The sequence below is a fragment of the Neophocaena asiaeorientalis genome, unplaced genomic scaffold (genome assembly GCF_003031525.2).
Source record: "Neophocaena asiaeorientalis asiaeorientalis breed wild unplaced genomic scaffold, Neophocaena_asiaeorientalis_V1.1 scaffold32, whole genome shotgun sequence".
In the NCBI taxonomy this organism is placed as follows: Eukaryota; Metazoa; Chordata; class Mammalia; order Artiodactyla; family Phocoenidae; genus Neophocaena; species Neophocaena asiaeorientalis.
This window is the reverse complement of record NW_020185327.1, coordinates 4189475-4216071: the sequence shown is the minus strand read 5'-3', so window position 1 is coordinate 4216071 and position 26597 is coordinate 4189475. Positions and strand designations below refer to the sequence as shown.

At 36.1% G+C, this 26597-nt stretch overlaps 1 non-coding gene and 1 pseudogene across 1 annotated transcript; one reads left to right on the top strand and one right to left on the bottom strand.

Moving 5' to 3' along the window:
* LOC112392711 (28S ribosomal protein S31, mitochondrial pseudogene) overlaps positions 1-26597 on the bottom strand; it is a 98554-nt pseudogene that overhangs the window by 39004 nt on the left and 32953 nt on the right.
* On the top strand, positions 21628-21759 carry LOC112392722 (small nucleolar RNA SNORA42/SNORA80 family). The gene has a single exon (XR_003001744.1). It is a non-coding gene; the product is annotated as a small nucleolar RNA SNORA42/SNORA80 family (small nucleolar RNA).

Sequence of the window (26597 nt, the reverse complement as noted above, 5' to 3'; positions counted from 1 at the left end):
AAGGTTTCATAGAGGGAGAGTGAAAATTCAAACCTACGGTAAGTTCAGTACTCTCTCACTTTACCAATTTTCTCATAATATATGGAATAATGTATGTTAAAATGTTTTCTGAAGTGAAAAATAGTACAAAATATGTGTATATTCATGTAAGAATGATTCAATAATTCATCCTTTTGACCAATTACTATTCTACATATACTCACGTGACAAGCACTGTGGTAGGATTTGGGACACAAATTCAAAAGACAAAATGCCTTCCATTTTCCAGCATAACACATGAGCAAGTAAACAGAAAAAATAAATCTGGAATAATATGATATGAGCTGGAATGGAGGCATATTCTAAGTTCTATAGGAATAAAAAGGCATAGACCTGCCTAGGTCTTTTGGTGGAAATAAAGGTGGAAGAGGATGTATTGAAAGCTTCCCAAAGATGGCAGTTATTCCCCCCTACTTTATTGAAGTATAATTGACAAATAAAATGGTATGTATTTAATGTATACAATGTGAAGATTTGATATATGTATACTTTGTGAAATGATTACCACAATCAACAATTAACACATCTATTACTTCATATAATTACCGTGTGTGTGTGTAAACGTGTGTGTGTGGTAACATCTACTCTCTTAACAAATTTCAAGTGTATAACACATAATATTAACTATAGTCACCATGCTGTCCATCAGATCCTCATAATTGATCTATCTTATAACTGAAAGTCTGTACCAATTTGTAACTAGTGGGAGCCGGAACCAAACTCAGGTTCGGCTGCTCTTTGCTCAAAAGTCAATGTTCAAGAGACAATGGCTGATGGAAAATGAAAGACGCTTTATTTAGAAAGCCAGCAACTTGGGGGCACGGCAGACAAGCATCCCCCAAACCATCTTTCAGTTGCCGACCAGGCAGCAAGAACTTTTCAAAGAAAGTTTCAAGGGTGTGCAGATGGGAACTACGTGTAGAACAGCATAGTTAGCTCCAACAAGTATCTTGAAACTGGTCATGTGGTGGTCTGGTCAGTGTCATCTTGATTGTTTTAAGCACAGTTCATCTTCAACTCCAGGGTCAGTTTATTCCTATTTCCTTGAGGCCAGTTCTTGGAATTATGCAAGCCATAGGCTCAAGATGGAGCAGCTTATGTCATGGCTACAGTCTGGTCATCATGCAGTCAGCTTTTTCCCTCTGATGGTTGTTTTAGTATCTGCAAACAACTCAAGAATATGTATTAGATACTGTTATCTATGTCCTTTAGGGAGGAACTAAAGATTCTGTGACTCTATTGTTCTAATCATTAACTGCTTGAGCCTGCTCTTTTGTGACTCAGGGGAGGCCTGGGAGACTACAGATCTTCTACAAACAAGAGACAGGGGACACAGAAGGGCTTTTGTAGCTGGAAGGGCCCTGCAGGGTCCTGCTGAGTTTCACTTTGACCAACATCTCTGCATTTCCCCCACCTCCCACCCCCTAGCAACCTGAATTATGCTAAATGGAATAAGCCACACAGAGAAAGACAAACACTGTATGACTATCATGTAAAAGATCATGTACATGGTCAGAGAGTAAGGTCAAGTTCCAGGTGTGGAGAATTCCCTTCTATCTCTTGTTTTCTCTTAGCTAAGCATACCTGGACATACCCAGACTTATTACTGCTCCTATAATTCTTGACCCACTGGCAAGGAGACTAAGTCACTCATCCCTTAGTACTAGAGTCTAAGTATTATTTTGTTCTGTTTCACGTGTTCACTTTCCTCTGGGTGGATAATTCAAACCAGAGATATCAACATAGATCCACACATCTTAGATTAAGGGCAGAAGTCAGATGTAAGAGGCTACCCCAGATCTTGTAGACTAAGCTGCTTTGTATAATCCATTTGTTACAAGAGTTCTACATTTGGTGTAGACACTTACCTATCTATTATTAAAGTTACACTTTGTTTCTTAGATCAATTAAGGTAGCACTCAACTGCAAATATATTGTAAATACAGCAAACAGTGGATCAAGCAGGATTTCTTGGTTGGTGGTATCATTTAAAAATTTTTATTCTTTTCTTACATAACAAGAAGACTAGTATTAGAGGTAGACAGCCCAAGGTCGATGAAGATGATAAACAATCATACAACGAGTACACGAGATAGCTAATTAGTGATGCAGCAGTCCAAAGAAAGAGCTAACTTTAGCGGTTATAACATGGATTATTTTAGAAGTTTCAGCAGTAGTAAACATTTATGCTTTTTAACAGAAAGTTCCTGAATGCTTTACATACAATAAATCTATTAATCTTAACAACGGCAACAACAAAACTCTAAGAAAAAGAGCATTATTATTATGGTCCTTGTTTATAAGTGAGGAAATATTCCTAAGCAGAAGCTTTGAAGCCTGGAGTAAATATTAGTATATCAGACAAATGTTAGACAAATAGCACAGTGTCGGGTGTAATCTATTGTAGAATCAGGACACATAAACAATGTATAATCAGAGTCCCAAGCAGAAATCACAGAAAATTTGCAATCAAGCCAAACTGACAAAGGAGACTCTGAAAACAGAGTCACTACATAGTAACTGCTAATAAACTAATAAGGGCATTAGCCTCTAGTTTGCTCTGACAAGCTGTCCTTAACTGATATCTAGGAAGAGTCTTGAAGTAGGATTCAATCAGCAGGATTTTCCTCCCACAGTGTAAACTGTGCTGGGTAGGATGTGGGGGAGGTGATGACAATGGCTCATTTCCCCTGGGGTATAGCCTGGAGTGAGGGCTAAAATTAAGGGGAAGTATCCACACTCCTTGGTGGATATTGCTGGACAATAGTCATCCTGAAATGAAACTGGTTATCCAAATTATTAGGACAATTTAAAAGTAATTTGATTTCTGCCTCAAAGGATACAGTCAACAGAATGAAAAGGCAACCCACAGAATGGGAGAAAATGTTTGCAAATCATATATCTGATAAAGAGTTAATAGCCAGAATATATAAAGAATTCTCACAACCCAACAAAAAATCAAATTGAAAAAAAATGGACAAAGGAATTGACTAGACATTTTCCCAAAGAAGATACACAAATGGACAACAAGCACATAAAAAGTGTTCAAAGTAAATAAAATCAAATGCAAATCATGATGAGATATTATGTCATACTCATTTGGATGGCTACCAGAAAAATAAATAAATAAATAAAATAAAAAGTGTTTGTGAGGATATGGAGAAAATGCAGCTCTTGTGCATTATTGGTGGGAATGTAAAATGGTGCAGCCATTGTAGAAAACAGTATGGCTGATCCTGAAACAACTAAAAATAGAATTACTGTATGATTCAGCAATTCCACTTCTCAGTATTAGTGGGGAGGAAAACTTTTCCTCTACCCTCTTAGCTTTATGGTCTAGGGACTGGCAAGTTAAACTAAAAGAAGACAGATTAACAGGAGAAAAGGCATACAATTTTTATTAATATTTTACATGCATGGACTTTCACAGAAAAGAAGTGAAGCTCAAAGAAGTAGTTAGAATTGGGGGCTTATACACCATTTTAACAAAGGAAAGAGGGTTTGGCCTTTGAGGCAGGATAAATCATGGGCCAGTTATTAGGAAATATATGGAAAAACTAATGGAAGATATGAGGTTTTTTAGTAAGGTTTATTTAAGCAGACTCATCTTGGTGCTCATTCTGTCTCTGTCCTTTTGCTGGTATTGGAAAGGGGGGCACCTTCATAAGGGAAATTTATGCTTCATTCACAAAGGGAAACTTGTACTACTTTAGGCAAATAAAGGGAGGACAGAGAACTCTTCTGCATCTGCTGATTTTCAGTTGTCTTAATCTCAAAATAATCCTTATGTCAAAGCGGCATATCCTGATCCCCTTCAACACATAGCCCAAATAATTTAACGTAAGGGTTTCCAACGGATATTTGTACTGATGTCCATAGGAACATTATTCACAGTGACCAAAAAGTAGAAGTGGCCTAAGCGTTTATGGACAGATAAATGGATAAACAAAATGTGACATATACATTCACTGGAATATTAAAACTTAGAAAGGAAGGAAACTCTGACAACATGGATGGACCTTGAGGACATTATGCTAAATTGAAATAAGCCAGTCACGACAAGACAATTAATGTATCATTCCATTTATATGAGGTCCCTAGAGGAGTCAAATTAATAGAGATAAAAAGTGGAATGGTGATGGCCAGGGACTGGAGAGAGGGGGAAATGAAGAGCTATTTTTTAATGGGCATAGAGTTCTAGTTTTGCAAGATGAAAAAAGTTCTGAACATTTGTTGCACAACTTTGTGAATGCACTTAACACCACTTGAACTGTATTCTTAAAACTGGTTAATACGATTAAAAATATGAACATGGACTGCAAGGTCAAGAAAATTGGACTTCTTTCTGTAGGCAGTGGGCAGATGGCCACTGAAAGTGTGTAAAGAGAGAAATGACATAAGCAGATTTGTACTTTGGAATTATAGTCTAACCGACATGAAGAAGATGCATGGGGACTGGCAGGGGTAAGGAGACTGAAAATAACTAAGACTCTACCCAACACACATGAATTTTGAAATATTATGCTATGTGAAAGAGGTCAGTCACAAAAAAACACATATTATATGAGTCCATCTATGTGAAATGTCCAGATTAGGCAAATCTGGATTGATAGAAATTGTATTAGTGCTTGCCTAGGGCAAGGCGGATGGAGGGGCTGAGAGGAGACAGAGTATGGGGTTTCTTTTTGGAGTGATGAAAATGGTCTAATATTGATTCTGGTGACATGTTGCATAACTCCGTGAATACAGAAAAGATTATTGAATTAGACATCTCAAATGGGTGAATTTTACCTTAATAAATAAATATATATATAGTATTTAATTTTCTCTCTCTCTCTTTCTCTCTTATATATATATAGTTCTTAAAGTTCTTTCACAGCATCTAATGTGTTTAATATCATAGATTTCTGATCAGAATGGGCTTATTGCAAAGCTCTCATCAGTGGGTCTTCCTGGGCCCCATGAAACTATAATCAAGGCATTAGGCTGAGATGCTATTTTCATTTTCATCCTACTGACTGTAAACTGAGATGTCTCACATTTGCAAACTCTCACTATTGGGCCTTTCTCAGGTAGCACAGGGTTCAATAAACCACAGGATGGTTTGAAGACTGGATTCTGCATAAACGTATTATGGACAGGACACAATAGAAGTGGTAATATTTGCTCCTGGAAAGTCATGGAAACCATGGGATAGGGAGATTACCTGACTCTCCCCGCTTACTTACAACTTCCCACCTGTGAGGGTGTGGAGCTGGGGAACACTGAAGAAAAGAGAAGAGAATGAAGAAGGAAAAAGAAGAGTGTAGAGCATTATTGTGATTGCATTCAATCAAAGTTTATGGAGAAGAATAAACTTTAATAGAAGAAGATATCAGTGCTTCCTCCTACTGCAGGAGCCAAGGAAGATAGACCATTATTGATCGTGTAGAATCAGCCTAGGGAAAACTTCAACATTACCTGGGTGAGATTGTGACTAGAATCCCCCTTTCATATAAGAACTGTATTTCAGGGAAACACCTGAGAGAGATCAGGATTTAGAAGTTGGAAGCTACCTTGATGCTTTAATCTGTCATTTGCATCATGACCTCATAGCTTGTCACATATTCTCTTGTAAAAATCTGCATCTTCTAAGTGCCTGATACTTTGTGAAACTAGTAAAAAGAATAGTTAAACACTGACATTATTAAGTTGATCCAGAAAAAAAAAGTCGTGTCTGACAGGACTGTAGAATGTTGCTTTCTACAAATAATGAAGAGAAAATACTGTGGCTCTCTCTAAGGTAATAATTCAGTTGGCAAGAGCAAGCCTGAAGGAGTTTGGCAGTAGAATTTCCTTCTCAACATTCATTACCACCCCTTCAAATCTACATTGAGGTCCCAAGGGAAAAGTGGTGAGAATAATATGAAGTGTTTAGGGTTTTGTTGGCATTGGCTTTTGCAAGAAAAAAGTATTACTATTACAGAGAGAAAATTTTATCTCTATCACAATGAAACTGTGGTTTAAAAACAGATGCTTCTAGAAAGTCCTCCACTCCTCTCTTCACTCATGTGAATTCTTTATGAAAAAATCAAGCTCAAGGTGCTATTTCTCATGGAGCCCATCAGCCCTATCTGATCTTCACCTTCTCACAACAACTTAGTGTTTGCACTGAATTACCCAGCATTTGGTATATATCCTTTTCTAATGATGACTTTTCCATGTATCTCTTTCTGTTTTTCCACTGTAAGAGAATTTCTCTCTCTTTTTTTTTTTTGTTTGTTTGTTTGCTTTTTGCGGTACGCGGGCCTCTCACTGTTGTGGCCTCTCCCGTTGCTGAGCACAGGCTCCGGACGCAGGCTCAGCGGCCATGGCTCACGGGCCCGGCCGCTCCGCGGCATGTGGGATCTTCCTGAACCGGGGCATGAACCCGCGTCCCCTGCATCGGCAGGCGGACTCCCAACCACTGCGCCACCAGGGAAGCCCTCTCTTTGGTTTTGAAGTCTAGCTCACCAATGTGCAAGTCAGAGAACTAGAATCCTACGAGAGGAAAATGTGTGCATCCATTAATGTGTAGAAAAAGAAAGTATGATGTCATATTGTTCATTATTTCTGTTGAATTTCACCTCCATCTCAATGTCTTTATTAACCAGCTTTTGACCTTTTAGCTTAATCACATATTCTAGGTTCTGAGAATCAACTCTTAGACTCAAGAACATATGTGGCTTTTCAGTTTTATTTTTACCCTGACCACTTCCATGAAGTTTTCCTTTGAAGTCTTTCTCTATTCTGATTTTTCTTGGCTACTGTCTAACTTACGGGGCCCTGGTCTCTAGGCCAGTGTCAAGATTGGGTTAATTGACTTGTCTTTCTGGCCAAAACACCTTGATCTGCGGCAAGAAGACTTTTATTACATGTATAATCTTCATGCTGCCAGTCATAATTTTGAGCAATTGAAAATATTTTCATTTAGTTAGGTGATTAAAATTCAATGAAGCAAACCAGGAAACCAAATAAACAGCTTTGTCTACTGGGCTTCAAAAGTAATTTTAATGGATTCCCATTCTTCTGATGAGTTGATTGAATTGATTGGTGACCCTGGCTGTGTGTAGACACAACCTAAATGAACCCAGGTACTTAGTGGATCATTGGTATGGAAAATCCTTTGTTGTCTCTTGATTATTCACAAAGAACAAGCAGAGAACAATAGAACAATTGCGTACAATACTGCATCTACTACAGTAATTACATGCTGTCATGACTGATGCTGGTTTTCCAAGCCTCTGAGAGACTAGTTAAAAAGAATAAGCATTTCTTCAAACTTAATATATGACAAGAAGCAAGGTCTCTCTTCTCTGGAGAGCAGCTATTTCTTCTTTCTGTCACTTTCCTGCAAGCATTTTGTATTTCTTTGAAGTAGCAATTGTCATTGTTTGTTTTACACTTACTGACTTGATATAAAACAAGTGCTCAGCCAGGTATCCTAGCAACGCAGAGCCTTTTTTATTTCTCTCTGGTGCTTAGTTATTAAATGCTCTGGAGCCTTTTCTCAAGCTATTAAGGGACACATATGGCTCATCTAAGGCAACACACTTCATCTTGGTCTAACTTATTGGAAATCAAGATTCATTACCATGGATTATTCACCTCAAAAGGGACACTCTTGGCCCTGAATGATCTCAGGAGGCTGGGAATAACTCCAAAATGGTGTTAACCTAGACACCTTGAGGAAAGCAAGGCCGCAGATTAGAAAGGGATGATGTCTCCTTCTCCCATGGGGCTCTGCCTCTCATCACCTTGACAGCAGGCTGCACTCCCAGGCTGAAGGATGTAGGAGTCAGCCAAATTAAATGTGGTCCAGCTCTGTCACTAATAAGTCTTGTGATTTTCAACAGGTGATTAAGTTCAGGCTTATTCATGATTTAATCCAAGAGAAGGGGGTGTCAGTCATCTGAGGAGACTGAGTGGACTGCCTGGCACTCTGTGTATCCTCTGAGGTGTTGACCAAAATCCCAAGACAAAAACAGTCAATGGCAGAGGGCACTATCCACAGGACAAATGAATGTGTGAATCGAAAATGAAACAACGATAGCAACAGTTGGGGAAATGGGCTTGGGAAAGGAGCTTCTAGAAAGGCAGAGATCTCAGACTCCAGACAGAATGGTTCTTTCCTCAGTACCAGAGAAAAGCAGAAGTAGTCCTAGTCTTTGGAAGGGGGTGGAAGTGGGGTTGCTACTACTTGTGTGTGAGAGTCACTTGTGAAGTTTTCAGAAATTTTGCTAGCTTGTTTTTAAATCTGCCACTGTTAAAATTAAATTACATAAACTTACAATAAAAAAATATGTTAGAACACAACACCAAATGCTGACGAGGATGTGGAACAATGAAAACTCTTTCATTGCTGGTGGGAATGCAGAATAGTGCAGCCAAATTGGAAGGCAATTTGGTGGTTTCTTAGAAAACCAAACATACTCTTACCATAAAATCTAACAGTCACACTCTTTGCTATTTAACCGATGGAGCTGAAAACATATGGCCACACTCAAATCTGCACATGGATGTTTACAGCAGCTTTATTCATAATTGCCAAAATTTGGAAGCAATTAAGATGTTCTTCAGTAGGTAAATAAATAAATAAACTCTGGTGCATCTGGTGTTCAAAAGAAATGAGCTATCAAGCCATGAGAAGCCATGGAGGAATCTTAAATGCATATTACTAAATGAATGAAGCCAATCTGAAAAGGCTACATACTGTATGATTCCAATTATATGATGTTCTGGAAAAAACAAAACTGTGGAGACAATAAAAAGATCAGTGGTTTCCAGGGGTAAGAGGGCAGAGAGATAAATAAGCAGAGCACAGAGGATTCTTGGGGCAGTGAAAATACTCTATATGACATCATAATGATGAGTACATGTCATTATACATTTGTCCAGACCTATAGAATATACAACACCAAGAGTGAACCCAAAGATACTGTGGACTTTGGGTGATTATGATGTGTCAATGTAGGTTAATCCTTCGAAACAATTGTACCACACTGGTGTGGGTGTTGATAATAGTAGAAGCTGTGCCTATGTGTGAGGGCAGGGAGCAGATGGGAAACTTCTGTACTTTCCTTTCAATTTAGTTGTAAGCCTAAAACAGCTCTTAAAAAAAGTTAGAAAATGCATTTAAACAAAAGTAACAAATTCTCAAACTCCTCAGTCCCTTATTATTTTATTGTATTTCAATAATATCTAGGTATTGGTATTATTTACACTAGAAATTAGCAAATACTATAAATTAGAGCTTTGGGAGGAGAAAGCTGTATTGACTTTCAGAGCACTTTTTTTTTTTTTTTCTGCGGTACGCGGGCCTCTCACTGCTGTGGCCTCTCCCGTTGCGGAGCACAGGTTCTGGAAGCGCAGGCTCAGCGCCATGGCTCACGGGCCCAGCCACTCCACGGCATGTGGGATCTTCCCAGACCGGGGCACGAACCAGCGTCCCCTGCATTGGCAGGCGGACTCTCAACCACTGCGCCACCAGGGAAGCCCCAGAGCACTTTTCATATATCCTGTGAGGCAGTCAGTGTGATGACCATCATCATTTTATCACTGATGTAGATATTAAACATTTAAGTGACTTATTTGAATCATATCTTAAATGGCTGCATAGAGATGGAATCCTAAGTCTCCTGATTCCTAGTCCCCAAATATAACTTTTCCTTCTCACACTCCATTTATTTTTCTTTTCATAAGAGACCAGATAGTAGATCTTTGGTGATTTCATGTCACCCTTTAAGTTTGCTTAGCAGATCATTGTGTTATGTCTGAGACACACCTAATTCCCTGTTACTCTCTGGGCCATATATTCCACTTTCCTCAAAGGTAGTAATACTTCCCCTGTCTAGCTTACAGGTTTATTTTGAGAAAGAAGTGACAAATGGACAGGAAAGTACTTCGAAATAAGTATAGTGCTGTTAAAATTTTATGGAGTATTTTTTATTAGATGCTCTTAATTTGTATTATCATCTCCCAGTTATAATAATTACATTGCTAGTAAAAAGACACAAACGGTGTTTATTGCTGGGAGTTTAAAAGAGAAGTAATAAAGATGTTAAAAAAAAAAGAGAGAAGTAAATTGGACACATGAAATTTCTGCCACATTCTCTCTTCACTCAACTGATTAGATTCATTTTACAGGTATAGTGAGTTTGTAGCTCAAGTTGAAGGAAGTGGTAAATGTAAAGAGAAAAAGTGGATGATTTGGAAGTTTTTACTAAATTTAAATAAGTAATTTAACTGAAGGTTATAACAGTAAGAGACAGAAGAAATGAAAAGGAAGTTAAGCTGTGACCAATATGAAGGCAACTGTTTCTTAGCAATATAAATTGTTCTTTGGTGGGACGTTGTGTGGAGGAGTCCAGAAGCATTAAGTTGTGTGGTTAAGTTGTCTAGGGCTTGTGAAACTCAAAATTGACTTCCATTAATCTGGAATTCTGTAAGAGGAAGGAGTCAACTGTACTTAGAAGACAAAATTACACTAGGTGACTGGATTATCACATAAGGCTATTACAGATACAGGAGAGGAAAAATTTTCCTTGACCCTCTGAGCAATCCTGGCTGGATCTGAAAATCAAAGTGACAAAGACAGATTAACAAGAGAAAATCATACAAATTTATTTATGCTTTACATGACACAGGAGCTTTCAGAATAAAAGACCCAAAGATACAATTAGAACTGAGTATTTTTTGCTAGGTTTAATGAAGAGTGGATAGCTGTGGAGGAATATAATAGCAAAAGACAAAGAGGTAAGTGCAGTAAACTGGGGAAAATTTACCAAAGCCTGTTTGCATTCTTCTTAACATCCCTTTGTTTTCGGAGATAAGAAAACTCTTCTCCCCTGAGTATAGGGAGGGCACCTCTCAAATAAGTGTTTTATGACCTGTTTCAGGGGAGAAGGGTAGGGAGGAAGTTCAGAGTGACCTCCTGCTTTTGCTGTTTTCTCAGACTCTTCCAGCTTAAATTCAGTATGCCAAGGTGCCATATTTTAGGATACTCTGTCCTGAGCCCCCTTACAGGCAAAAGTTGAAAAATGTAAATTTAAACAGAAAGAAAAATAAGCCTTAGTTCTGATATCCTTCACAAAATTATGGATTTGGAATTAAGGAGGGAAAAATCTCATTGATTTTTTTCAGCATCAAAGGAGAATTTTTACATTTCCTTACTGAGTTTTAATTTTTCTTGCTCCCCTTACTTTTATGTACATTACCTGTGTATTTTTATTAATATCTGTAGCTTCATGTAACATTAGATACTAACAAAATTTTGGAACTCATGAATTAATTTTTAACCTCACATATAGGCAGTAGACATAGCTGAAGATATAATGGCCAAAATTTTTCCAGAATAGTAGAAGTCAACAAAATATATGTCCAAGAAGCTCAGAGAGTGCATCAGGATGAACATAAAAACAGACTCAAATATATACACACACATATCTATAAATGTCATAGCCAAGGGGCAAAAAGCAAAGATAAAGAGAAAATCTTCATTGTAGCCATGGGTGGGGAAAAAAAAGAAACAATGCATATAGAACAAAATTAAGAATTGCAGAAAACTTTCTGTCAGAAGAAAATAGAGGGAGTTACTTTTTTTATTCTGAATGAAGGAAATAAAAACCTATCAACTCGGCATTCTAAATTGAGAAAAAAATATCTTTTAGAAATGAAAATGAAATAATAAATTTCAGGCAAACAAAAGTTGAGAGAATTCAGGCTTAGCAGAACATTCTTCATGCAGAATGAATGTGATACTAGATGGAAATTTGCCTATACACAAAGAAATGAAGAGCACCGGTATGATAAAAAATAAGGGTTAATACACAAATTTAAATTTTCTATTGTTATGTGTAATGACTTTAAAGACTTTACAAAGCCAATTTAGTAATAATATATTGAGGATTTTTAATGTATTTAGAAGTAAAATGTATGACAAAAATAGCAAGGATAAAGGAAGATGTGAAATTATATATTTATATATATATATAAGCATAAAGCAACCACTAAAAATAATTACAAAGCAAGTAAAATTCATAAGCCAATAGTGGAGATAAAATGAAGTTAATGATAAATTCTCAGTACAGGAGATGACCAGAAAATAGAGGAAAACTGAAACGGAACAGATGAGACAAATAGAAATAACTATCATGATGATAGATTTGAATCTAAGTATATCAATAATTACAATAGGTATAAATGATCTAAATATTCCAAACAAAATCAGAGATTGTCACATTTGACAAAGAAAGTGAGACCCTATTATATCCTCAAAGATTTTTAAGAATATAAAGGTAATATTCTTTGGAAGCAGTCGGATGGGGCTTGATCTGAAAATACAAAAACATTTCACTGGGTAAGTGACTTTATGATCTCAAAAAGGAGTTGAAAAAAAAAAAAAAAAAAAAAAAAATATTTGAGACCAGCTAATTTATTCTAATATACATATATTAATTAGGTTTGGAAGGAAATGCAGAGTCTGTAATTTTAATATATCGGATTTCTGTAATTTTAATATACTGTCCATAAGAAAGTAAAATGAAATACTATAATTCCAAGATCTACAGTAAATCTTGGGATTGAGAATGGGAAAATATTAATGGTGCATGATATTAAGTGCCTGTCATCCAACCATATTAGAAGAGCACATGTTCAGCTTTTAATAATCTAGCCAAAGGGAAGGTAAAGCCACTCCTTTTATACATATAGACTCACGTATAGTTTTGGCCAACATACTGATGAACATTTTTCTAACAGAGAATACATAGACACCCAAGTTAGCACATGGGCACTGACATAAAAATAGCTAAAGGAATCCTTTTAATCATGATTATATAGTGATAACTGGACTGGAGAGGACTTCAAATCAAATGTCCTTGCCCAGATGATGTATATATATATATATAATATTTCAACTATCATCTCTTGTTTTGTGTCCTCTTTAAGGAGTGCTTCTTCTCAGTTTGCTTTGGAGATTGACACCTTCTACCTCACACTAAATTTTGGCATAACTTAAATCTATCAGTTCACTCTATTCTCTCTTTCTAGCCAATAATACATTTTTATTGGATAGAGTAATGTATGAATGAGCATGTAAATGTCAGTTAGTTCCAAATTTTTCCAAGGAATGAATCAATGTAATTTTTCTTGGGAGCTTTCTTTCTCTTTACAAAATTTATAATATATTTTATTTAACCCAATGTACCCAGAATACTATTTTTTTAAATTTTATTTTATTGAAGTATGGTTGATTTATAATATTGTGTTAGTTTCTACTGTATAGCAAAGTGATTCAGAGATATATATATATATATATATATATATATATAATCTTATTTTTCACATTCTTTTCCATTATGGTTTATTACAGGATATTGAATGTAGTTCCCTGTGCTATACAGTAGGAATTGTTGTGGGAGCTTTCAATTTATAACTATGTTTGTTCCTTTCTTTGGCAAGCATTTATTGCTTTGTCTTATTTCATACTGAGGGTTGATATCAAACCTATTGCTTACAGATACTTATCATTCATGAACCTGTAATGGATACTGTATAGTTGTTTAATGGCTTTGATTTATTTTTCCAAGAGTTGTGCTAGACACTTTATATGTTTCTCATTAAATTCTCACCACAATCCTGTTAGATATGTATTACAGTCCCAAATTAAAGACAAATATGTAAGTTTCAGGGGCTAAGTCAGCTGCACAAAGCAAACCCATCTAGTTAATTTTGAAGCCAGCATTAATAGAGGGTTGGTGAGACCTTCAAGATGGCATAGGAGTAAGATGCGGAGATCACCTTCCTCCCCACAAATACACCAGAAATACACCTACATGTGGAACAACTCCCACAGAACACATATGAATGCTGGCAGAAGACCTCACACTTCCCAAAAGGGTCTTGGTGCTCTGGCTGTGTGTCAGGCCTATGCCTCTGAGGTGGGAGAGCCAAGTTCAGGACATTGGTCAACCAGAGACCTCCCAGCTCCACATAATACCAGATGAAGAAAGCTCTCCCAGTGATCTCCATCTCAATGCTAAGACCCAGCTCCACTCAAAGACCAGCAAGCTGCAGTGCTGGACACCCTATGCCAAACAACTAGCAAGACAGGAACACAACTTCATCCACTAGCAGAGAGGCTGCCTAAAATCATAATAAGGTCACAGTCACATATAGGTTGACATCTTTAAAGAGTTCTTTCGTGTGTTTCTGAGAGAGTAAAACTAGGCTCAAGGGAAAGAGGTAGACAGAAAGCCTGAAGTTTAGTAGGGGAAAACTATCCTAAGAAATCCTTCTGTCTACTCATGTGCTGCTTGATTCAGTCTTTCAATGGTTTTCTACTTGAGGCAATAATTCAGGTCATTTATCTCTTTGATGCATTTCCAGATGAGTATATTAGATCTACATAGTCTACAGTCTAGAGGCCTAGGCAAGAGAATTATAATTATTATCTGCATATTTTTAGTATATGTTTTTGGCAGCAGCATATTTTAGTCAAAATATCATGGGCTTTAGTGTCCAAAATGATTTGAGTTTAAGTTCTAGTTCTGCCTTTTACTAACAGCACACTGTTGGTGATTTATTTAACCACTTGAGATTCATTTAATTTTTCACATAAATTACTATATTCCATGGAGAGCACTAGATATACAAACATGAATCAGTTATGGTCCTTGTTTTCAAAAGTCCATGATGCAGTGAAAATGAAAGACATACAAATAGATTATTTTAATATAATAAAATTGTAAGATATGTGTAGGTATTAGGATGTCTTAGTGGCACAGAGTATGGGAAGAATTTTCTCTTAACTAAGACAATTTTATTAAGTGTAACCCTTAATTCACAGAATAATGATGTTCTCTACATATATTTTCTTTCAACAATATCTGGCATTTGACTCTTCAAGATTACAATATAAGTGTGTTTCATCCTTCAAAATGCAGATACAGTCCAATGTTCACCGTGAAACCTATGTGGTTTCTTCTTTCTGTATTTCTAACTCCTTTCTTCCAAAGCCGTTAACACCACACCAGCAGTAGCTCATGTGAATTTTATCTCTTATCCCTATGATGCATTTGAACTTGTGTTCACTGCTTCATCTGTCTTTTCTCTACAATGAGATTAAAAGTTTCTAGAAAGCATAACCACACATGGAATTCATTTCATCTCCTTCCACTGTACAACATATAATTGGCCCAGGAGATGTTCATAATAATCAGACAGAAGATTGATAAGAAAATGGAAAACTCAAAAAACACTATACACCAACTAGATCTAACAGACTACTTATACTGAACACTCTACCAAACAACAGCAGAATACATTTTCTATTCAATAAACATAGACTATCCTCCAGGATAAACCTTATATTAGGGCACAAAACAAGTCTCAATAAATTTAAAACAATTGAAATGATAGAAAGTGACCTTTCAGATGACCATTAAATGAAGCTAGAAATCAATAACAAGTAAAATTGGAACATTTAAAAATATATGGAAATTAAGCAACACATTTTAAAACTACCCTACCAATGGGTCAAATAAGAAATCACAAGAAAAGTTAGAAAATACTTAGAGAAGAATAAAAATGAAAACCCAATATACCCAAAGTTATGAGATGCAGTGACATCAGTGCTGAGGTAATTTATAGCTGTAAAACCTAAATTAATAAAGGATGTCTCAGATAAATAATCTAATTGTACAACTAAGGGAATAAAAAAGAAGAGCAAACTAGACCCAAAATGATTAGAAGAAAGAAAATTTGTACACCTAAAGGAATAAAAAAGAAGAGCAAACTAGACCCAAAATGATTAGAAGAAAGAAAATTTGTACACCTAAAGGAATAAAAAAGAAGAGCAAACTAGACCCAAAATGATTAGAAGAAAGAAAATAATAAAAATTAGGGCAGAAGTAAAAAAAATAGACATTATAAAAGCAATAGAAAGAACTTAAAAGTAAAAATCTTGCTCTTTGAAAAACTCATCAGAATTGGCATTTAGCTAGATTGACTAAGAAAAATGAAAGAACATACCAAATAATTTATCAGATGGGGGCATTATTACCAACCTTACAGAAATAAAAAAGATTATAAGAGAATACTGTGAAACTTATATACCAACAAATTAGATAAACTAGATCAAATACATAAAGTCTTATAAATGCATACTTACCAAAACTGATTCAAGAACAAATAGGAAGTTGGAAGAGACCTATAACAAGTAAAGAGATTGAACCTGTGATCAATTGCCTCTCAACAAAAAAATTCCAGGGCCAGTTGGCTTTGCTGGTGAATTCTACCAAACTTTTAAAGAAGAATTAACACTAATCCTTTTCAAACTCTCTTTTAAAAACCATAAAAAAAAAAAAAAAAAAAAAAGGATAGAAGAGAATACTTCCTAACCCATTCTGTGAGGCCAATATCACCCTGATACAAAAGCAGAGAATGAAAGCACAAGAAAACTACTGATTAATATTACTGTTAAATATAGATGCAAAAATCCTCAATAAAATATTAGCAAACTGAATCCAGCAACATACTAAATCATTATACACCATGACTGAATTAGACTTATACCGGGAAAATGGTGTTTCGGTGTAAAAAAATCAATCCATGAAATGAAGTGGGGGTGGGGAAGCACATGATCCATTCAGTTGATGCGTAAAAAGCATTTAACAAACTATAACACCATTTCATGATAAAATACACACACACACACACACACACACACACACACACAGAGACATTGAAAACTAGAAATAGAATGAAACTTCCTCAGCATTATAGAGAACATTTATGAAGAACTCATATCTAAAATCATACTCAATGGTGAAAGACAGTGCTTCCTCTCTAAGATCAGAGAGAAGAAAAAGATGGCTGCTTTCATCACTGCTTTTAGCATCACTATTTAACATTGCACGGAAATGGTGGTAGAAATGGAGATTTTGCATGGGCTCACATAGCCACTGTTGAGTGCTCAATCTGACACCAACAGAAACCAATGCTGATATGACACCGTCCCTGGGGTGATCAGTCAGGTACCTGGTGGCAGATTGATTACGCTGAACCACTTTCATTGTGGAAGGGACAGCATTTTGTTCTTATTGGAATAGACAATTACTCTGGATATGGACTTGCCTTCCTAGCACTCCATGCTTTCACCAAAACTACCACCCACAGACTTAAGTATGTCTTATGTACCACCATGATATTCCTTATAGCACTGCTTTGACTCAATGAACACACTTCACTGCAAAGGAAGTGCAGCAATGAGCCATTGGGCCCATGCTCATGGAATTCACTGATTTGATCATGTGCCCCACCATCCTGAAATAGTGGGCTTGTTAGAATGATGCAATGACAATTTGAAGACTTAGTTAAAATGTCAGATAGGTGGTAGTGTCTTGCAGGGATGGTGCAAGGCTCTCCAGAAAGCTGTATATGCTCTGAATCACCACAATTACAAGAGAACTCAGTTACAGAAGTGAGGACTGTAATTGTCATGAGGATTTTCTCTTCATTTTATTGTAACTGTATGTGTGTGTGTATATACATATATATCACACATCTATTGTATATATATATCAATGTTATATCAGAGCATTTAAGTTATGGGATATCAAGAATAGTAAACATCACTCAAGGACTTTACTTCCTCTTCTAGGGAATGGGTTAGTGCATATTTGGTTGAATGCAGGATAGTCGTATCCTATTAGGCAGCATTATGACCTTGTTATCGTCTTTATTTGGAGGTTTAGTATGGTTTAAGGAGATGCATATTGGTGTCAAGTTGACAAGGGGTGGACTTGTAATTATTAATCGTATGTATCAACTTGACTGGCCACAGTGTACCAGATTAAACATTATTTCTGGGTGTGGCTGTGAGAGAGATTAGCATTTGAATGAGATTAGCATTTGAATCAATGGACTCAGTAAAGTAGATGTCCTCCTCAATGTGGATGAACATCATCCAGTCCATTGAGGAACATAGTAGAACAAAAGAAGGAGGACTTTGCCCCCTTTTTTTCTTGAGCTGAGACATCTCATCTTGTCTTCTCCTGCCCTTGGGCTTCTACTAAATTATACCATCTGCTTTCCTGGGTCTCCAGCTTACAGACAATTAACTGTGAGACTTCTCAGCCTCCATAAATGTGTGAACCAATTTCTCCTAATCTCTCTCTCTCTCTCTCTCTACCTCTCTCATACTCTCTCATATATATGTGTATATACACATACATACATACATCTTATTGTTTCTGCTTCTTTGGAGAACACTAATACTTTTAATCATTTTGTCTGAAATAATTATCACAACCTCTCCAATCTAATGCAGACAATTCATGGTTTACAATTATACAACTTATTGGGAGACATTTGAACAAGATATAGGTCCTCAGATTACAAATATAATTGATGTTCTCTCTAAAGTGCGATTATCTGTAGATATTTTAAGCCTAAATATGTCAAACATACAAACCTTTAGAAAGCCAATAAAATTATGGTATACAGCAGTGGTATTTCCTCGAATGGCAGAAAAAAATAAAATTTAACTTACAGAAGACATTATTCTAGTATAAAGAAATGTGAATGGAGTTATCTTCTAATGATATGAGGAAAAAATATTTTCACATTCAGCTGAGGAGCTGAAGGGCAAATAACTCCATTTGTGGAATTTGATGAGCCCTAAAATGCGAGTAATTTCTCTTTATCTATAAAGAGAGCTGTAAAAGTCTCAACATAAGTCTAGTTCCCATTTGGTCCTCCTGTCAATATGATTAACTGAAGTCTTTAGGTGGTTATTATGAGTTCTAATAAGGAGTCTGTGAGTGAATTTTTACAGTCTTTTAGAGTAACACTTCTGCTTACCGAACTCTGAAGCAAACATTTCAAGCCAACAGACACAAAACTGCTAGTGAAAGTACAGTTTTCCAAAATATTACAATCCACTCCTTAGACATAGAATGTGTTATTGAGGGAAGACTATGTTGGCTTTCATATGTGGGAGTTTTCTCCTAGGTCAGGAGATACACATGAGCGGTTGAAATCTCAAGGCCTCCTACATCCACTTGGACTGTCATGATTCTCCAAGTACACGGTGCCTTAAAAAACTAATTCCTGGTCTTCCCTGGTGGCACAGTGGTTGAGAGTCTGCCTGCCGATGCAGGGGACACGGGTTCGTGCCCCAGTCGGGGAAGATCCCACATGCCGCGGAGTGGCTGGGCCCGTGAGCCATGGCCGCTGAGCCTGCGCGTCCGGAGCCTGTGCTCTGCAACAGGAGAGGCCACAACAGTGAGAGGCCCGCGTCCCATACAAAGAAAAAAAACAACAACAACTAATTCCCGAAGCTCACATTGTACCTTGCTGAGTCATCATACACCACACATTACTGAAAATAATTGAAAAATAGCAAGGAACTAATGAAAAATCCAAACTTTAATTTGGCCAGCCACTGGAAGCTGTCTGTGTATCTCACTTTCTAAATCGAAATTCCTTATTTTAAAATAATTAAATATCAATTTACTCTCTTTAAGTTTTTCAAACTACTTTAGCTAAAGCCAATGGTTCAATTGTTTGCTTCAAAAAGAAATATGAATATGTATATTCTTGTAAATTTTAAAATTCAATTGTTATCATCTTCTATTCTTGTATTAAACTTTTTTATCAAATGATGAGTTTAAGTAGATAAAATATCACCATTAAAAATATATTTACCTAGATATACAAATACATACATGTGCACACACACCCACTACAGATCAACCCAAGAACAGCCCTCATGTTGATTTTCAGCTTAACTCCACTCTTAGGTTTGTACTTGAAGCAACTGATTAACATAAAGTGAAATATATTGCAATTAAACTTTGAAATATTTTTAGGAAAGTGATGGCATCAAAAGAAAAGGGTAAAACCAAGATTTGCATATCATACCATTTTAGCTTCTTCTTTTCTATATTCTTATGTAAAAAATGCTTTTTTTTCCTCCTGATGTTTCTTTTTAAACATCTTTTTATTATCCTTTTCAGTGGGTAAACTGATTTACTGTCTTGCTGCCTAAGCACTGCTACTGGTGAACGGACCTTATCTCTGGCCTAATATTGAATTTTTTGTTGTTGTTTTTGCTGTTTTTTTTTACTTCATTTTGATTTTGGACACCTGGATCTCCTTGTATCTATTAATGGGAAATTTGAGTGACTGGAAAATATCTAATACAGTATTTAGTACTTGTGTATCTTTAGAACACTTCCAAAGATATAGTGAAAAAAAGTGAAATTTTTTTTGAAAGAAGGCTTATGATATTTTTTTTCCTATTCAATACAGAGCAAAGGGAGATTTGACCAATATTTAGCTCATCTGATACCATTGTCTCACCTGATTTCATTATGTCATGTAGTTCCAATTGTACACATTGATCTGCAGCATCCTGCGATTTCCCAAAATAGAAGCCATATTATGAAATTAAAAGGCTTTTATCAAGGTATTATGTCTGTTTATCAATGAATGTGTGAAATAAAATCATTGCTTTCTAAGTGAGGTCAAACCTCATGATGGCAGGCAAATCACCCTGCCAAATCAGCACCACATCACACAAATTTCTCAGACTATGCCACAGTGCAGAGATGGCATAGGGTCTGATCTGCCTTGGTAATGAATTAACCTCACCCATGAGTGTATTTATACTACATACCAGTCTGAGAGATTGTGTATTATAAATGATAAAAAAAAGAATTGGGTTAAGAAAAGTGTTATGATCTCCAAGGGTCCTTCAATGCCTGCATTATATGATTCTAAGACTCTTACCTAGAAAAGATCTGATTTAATTGACCAAATATGTTTGTCTATTCAAATTAACAGATACTGCAGATGTGAATCCTGGACTGGAGAATTGATAAAGTTAATTGTGTGAATGTTTTCTTTCCAGGCAGACAATCAAGAGAGTTAATCATTAAAAGCTTTTTGAAAATGGAGGTTATTGGATAATATAGTCTAATTATTCTACCTAAATCACAATATTCTTGAATATTATTAATATTAGCCTTTTTTTTCCACTTACCCTCGCATATTATTTTATTAGCCCAAACCTGATGTGGATAGACTCCTTCTAGCATTTTCAATCATGCTAAGTTTTAAAAGGAACATCAATTGTATATAAATAAAGCTCCATATACATCCAATATTTAAGGGTAAAACAACATTAATAATATCTATTTTATATCTAATACCTCTCATTAGTTTTGCCTGAGGTTTCCAATGTCTTTTAAAATATCTTTTAATTCTTATATTATGCTTTCATCCTCCTTCTTCCAAGCAATTTATTTGTAGAAGAAACCAGGTAATTTATCCTATATAGTTTCATACACTCTGGAGATATTAATTTTTACTAAGAATTCAACCAAAATGCTATTAATACAATGCTAACCATTTAGCATCATATTTCACTTGTTATTTTTCCAAGGTTCTTTTACAGGATCTGATTTGATCCATTTGGTCCTTCCATCATAAGTAAAATCCTTAATGAGAATGGCACCTCTAGGGAACCGTAATGAGATATGAGATTAAAGAAGCCATGTCAATGCATGGGTTTGGATTTATGGCAAGCCCGTTCCTCTGGGCCTCTCATAGTGTCCCATGTCAGAGCAAACTGGCCCCGAACCATTGCCTGGCCTCTGTCTGTAGGCCACAGGCACTGAAGTGGTTTGCACAGTGGAAAAGAAAAGGGGAAAAAAAAAAAAAAAAAGAAGCCAGGTCAGACTGGTCATATGTTTACCCTTAGTTGTTTGAGGTCGGCTGCTAAAAGCTGAGTTACCATCAAGGTGAGATCCCAGGAATGCTTAACAAACTTCAGTGGCAACAAGCAAGGCAAAATTATTTTAAAGAAATACTGAATTTTAAAACTATGGAAGAAGCAAAGACAACAGGATGCAAATCAAGGGAAGATTTGAGCAAACAATTTAATAGAGGCATAGCCATAGCCAGTACAAGTATATGGAAACAATTTTAAGGAATATTTCTTCTAAGGCCAAGTTTGAAGTTTTATATAAATCTTAACAGACTGGGCACCTATTAGGTTACATTGGAAATCCAAATATTAATTTCCCAATTTTATGGAGAAAGTATTAAGCTCAGATTGATTTCTTATTTGAATAATTCTTTAATTTCAGCATACTGCTTTCAAATGATCTTAGTGTTTTTAATTCTAACATTCTCTGTTGCCTAGACCAAGAAAATTATTAGTTTCAAAAACATATTTAGCATTCCTCCAAAAAATAATTTGATACCTACATAATCAACCAAAAGGATTTTTTTTAATTCTAAGTTTATTAATCAACCAAGTTTGGAATCCACTGCTTAGATCAGACCAAACCTCACAGTTCTACCTCTTTTTATTTTATTGTTTGTTTGTTGACACATTTAAATGATAGAGACCAGAAGTAACAAGATATACAGAAAATTTTTCTTATTTCGGAGTCAACTTTGTTTTTCAAACTTGGGCAACTTAGCTTCTAAGAGCCTCCCTTTCCTCTCCTTTAAAATAGAAATTAAAATACACACCTTAACCATGAGTATTAAATCAAATAATTTAAGAGACTGGATGGTAGTAAGTACTCAATAAATGCTAGCTCTTAATCTTCTTTTAATCAATAATGCATTGCTTAAAAAAACAGGTGCACTAATGGCTATATTTAATACAGGCATAATTTTGCCATTAATTATTTACAAAAATAAAAGAAGCAATGAGTAGGTTTATTTTAATTCATTTTTAAACATATAGGTCTTGCTGTTGAGTTTATTAATTCATGCGTTTATGTTCAGGGTAAATTAGGGTCCTCTAGAGAATCAAGGGATATTTCTTTTCTTCAATAACAAATCATTTCTAAAAGGGAAACTTAAAAAGCATCTGCAAGCTTTGAAGATTATAACATTTGCTGGTGTAAACATGGGAGAATACATGTAATATATATTACTAGTGGCCTGTTGGTCAAAGAAGTCAGAAATGCTCCCAGAGGTAAAATAACTGTGAGAGGCATATTTAACAACAAATAAGGTAGGAGAGAATTTTCCATGACCTTCTTGTTCTTGTCTCTTCCAGTCTCAACTAGTACATTAATCACTCAGACAACGAGACACACTAAACAGCTGGCCTGAACATCCTGTGAAGTCCTGGAGTTTTCATAATTGGTGTTGGCTAGTAGTGCTAGCCCAGGAATACTCAGGATGGCTACACTGAACGTGGAGATGCAAAAGATTTCTTCATTTGTCTGCTCCTCCAGGGAATCATTTGTTTGGAACCTGGAACCAACTGAGATTTTCTGCTATACAAGTAGCCTTTAGGTTATCCAACCACACTCAGCATGGGTTTGGCTTGCCAACGAAAACCTCCCTGCTTCAAATTCTAAGATTTTCCTTTATACTTAAATTTCACATCTGGTAGCAGATTGCAAGCTTTTCAACCCCTACACAATTTCTACTTTTTCTGGGAAAGGGGATTACTAACCACGTAATTCAAACTAATATTATCTCTTTTTACAGAATTAATGAGAAGCTGTAATTACCAACACTGTTTACCTGCTACTCTGGGAGTATATTTCCAAGGCACATGAATTAGCCATCGTCAGCTTTATAATTAGCGTGTGACAACTTTAATTCCAAAGGCACGTTTAATCAACAGCAACAGATGGAAATGCGCCTAGTGGTAAGTCATCCCCTTAACAGCTCCTGATAGTGAGTTTGTTCTACTGGCTCTGAATTATAAGCTATTTAGCATAGTAAGTGCTAAATTGCTGGTAATATTCTCCATCTTTTTTGGGCTATCAGAGTTACAATACATGAAAGTAATTATAATCACTGACATGTATGAGTACTCACTACATACTAAACGCTATTATTGTTTTAACTTAATGAAGACTCCAAATAACCCCTTATATTAGGTAATTTTAATATGCCCATTTTACAGGTGAGGGAATTCAGTCTAAGAAAATCGAAGTGACTTGCTAAGAGTTCCACAGCTCTTAGCAGTAGGGTCAAATTTGGATTCACTATGATCGTGCTGTAATAAAATACCTTTGTTATTCTCAATCGTATGGGGCTGTTTAGTGGTTTTGGATTCTGCTAAAAATTTTGTGTTATTTTGTGAATCTTATGATTACAGGATCCAGTTTTTCTAATTTTCTCCTCACAAGGAGCAGTCATATACATAGAGGACAGCAGCTGTCTGCTTGGTCCTTTTATTAATTCTACAAACATGTATTAACTCAGAGTCAGTCACTGTGCAAAGTTTGGACTCACCATTATCTATCTTGAATAGCAGCTGCAGAAACTTTTGGGGAACACTCTCAGAGATGTTCTTTCTACCTCCCAGAGATTCACTGAAGTTACCTTCACCAAGCCTACCATATATACAGCACCTTGTGACTTTACCTCCAGCCCCCATAAGCTAGCCCCTTCTAGGGTTTCACCACTGCAGGAAAAAGATGATCCAGCAGGCTCGGATCTCCATTTCTAAAGTTCCCAGACTTAAGATATCAAATCAGATGCAGGGAAGGGATGACAAAGTTTAGGAGTTTGGAGCACTTTGACCTCTCCCTATCAAAACACAATTTCTCCTTCCCCACTCTACCTCAGGGGACAGTATAGACTAAACATATCTAGACCTGGTACCAGTGATTTTTAAACCTATCCTAAACATTGAGATTATTTGAGGAATTTAAACAAAAACCTCAGCAAGTGTGCCCAAATCCATACCGGTTATTCAAAATCTCTGGGGGTGTGGCCTGCACATCTCTCCCTGTGAAAACCTCCTCATGTAAATGTCATGTCTAGCTGGGGTTGGGATGTATAGCTTTAGACATTCAAGCACAGAGGGTTCTTTAATGTTTTTCTGAAGAAAAATGTTGTTGTGTGTTTATATTAAATCCCAAAAGTCATGGGTAAATTGCCTGTAACGGTCATTTCTTAGGCACAGAAAGTGGAATCTGAAAAGGTTCTGGTCCCTACAATGATTCTGAGGGGGTTTGTCCCCTCTAATTTAGAATGTGTTGTTGTTAGAGAAATGACAACTGCCATGTGATCACACAAATACCACTTTCATTTCTTTGTAATTAACCCCGGGATGACCTTTATTCATTTTGGAAATGTAGAAATATTTAGCTGCCAAACATGGTTTAATAGCCTTAGAATTAAAAAAGAATACATTAGATTTTTTTCCTTTTTTGGTCCTCAACGATCATTGGCTTTTTGTCCCTTCGCTCGGTTAATGAATAGTAACTCTAAGATGTTCAGATCCATTGCCTGATCTTTCCACCCTTGGTGAAATTCTTTAAAACATAGGCACATGTGCCCACATACACACACACACACACACACATCATATCATGTTAGTAATAAAGGGCCTTTAGAGATCCTTGATTTACAAATGGGGAAACATGCATTATCTTTCACATAGCTTGATTCACTTACAGCCACATACGTAATGTGAATTTTACAGTTTAGACTTAATTGAACTGATTCACTGACAGTCAGGTATATGTTAGTAATACAACCCAAATGTAATTTTTAATGTACCAGGCCATCTCCCTCAATATGAATAATGAAACTATCCTTTACATTACTAGGTGGCCTATGGACAAAATTAGACTATTAGCTAAGATTATAAAATAATTAATTCATCTAAAAAAAGTAAAATGTATCATGAAATCACTATTTTGTGCTGTGCACTCAATAATTAAGTAAAAACAATAAAACATACCAACTAATTCGACTTGGTCATGTGGGATAATGCACAGGTATGCATTTCCTTGCCACAAGACACTGAAACTTTTTATAAACCTAAAGGGGGAAATAATCACTTAAACATAACAATGATACAAATAATATTATTTCTACAGTGTGTTGTCAGTTTTTTTTAAAGGATGAAAGGATGTCTTGAAGTAGATCCTTTGACATTGTCCCCTTCTCTCCAAGGCCACCTTTATGTGTGTATGTGCATAGGGTCCTGCATACAGAAGTGTCCATTCTTCGCTCAATACTCTTCTGTCACCATCTTGAATTCTTAATATAAATAAGGACTTTGTATTGTTATTTTGCATAGTCTATACAAATTAAGTAGCCATCCCCCTTCACCCCTGCTCTTTACTCTTGAAACTAACAAGTTTATGCCCCTGATGTCTCTGATATTTCTTGGCTTAAGCTCAAAGCTTGATGGCGGAACTTGACCCTTGACTCTCTCAGGCAAGATCAACCCTTATTTCCTCTTGCTCTGTGCTCCTGACCACTCCTGATGTTCTCAACACCTCATCAACCTCAGGAAACCTGAGGACACAATCCAGTGTCAGGGCTCTAACCTATGACGCCTGCTGGGTTTGCTCACACTCCCCTTATCACCCACTCAAGCAACTGATAAAAATCAAGCCATTAATTAAAAATTGGAAATTATTCCTTACAAAATGCAGTACACAAAGTGATATATACATATTTTCCATGCTTTTCTTGTATAACGTTGCACCTCACATTTAATCTTTACAGTTAGTATTCTTGTTCCTCTGACA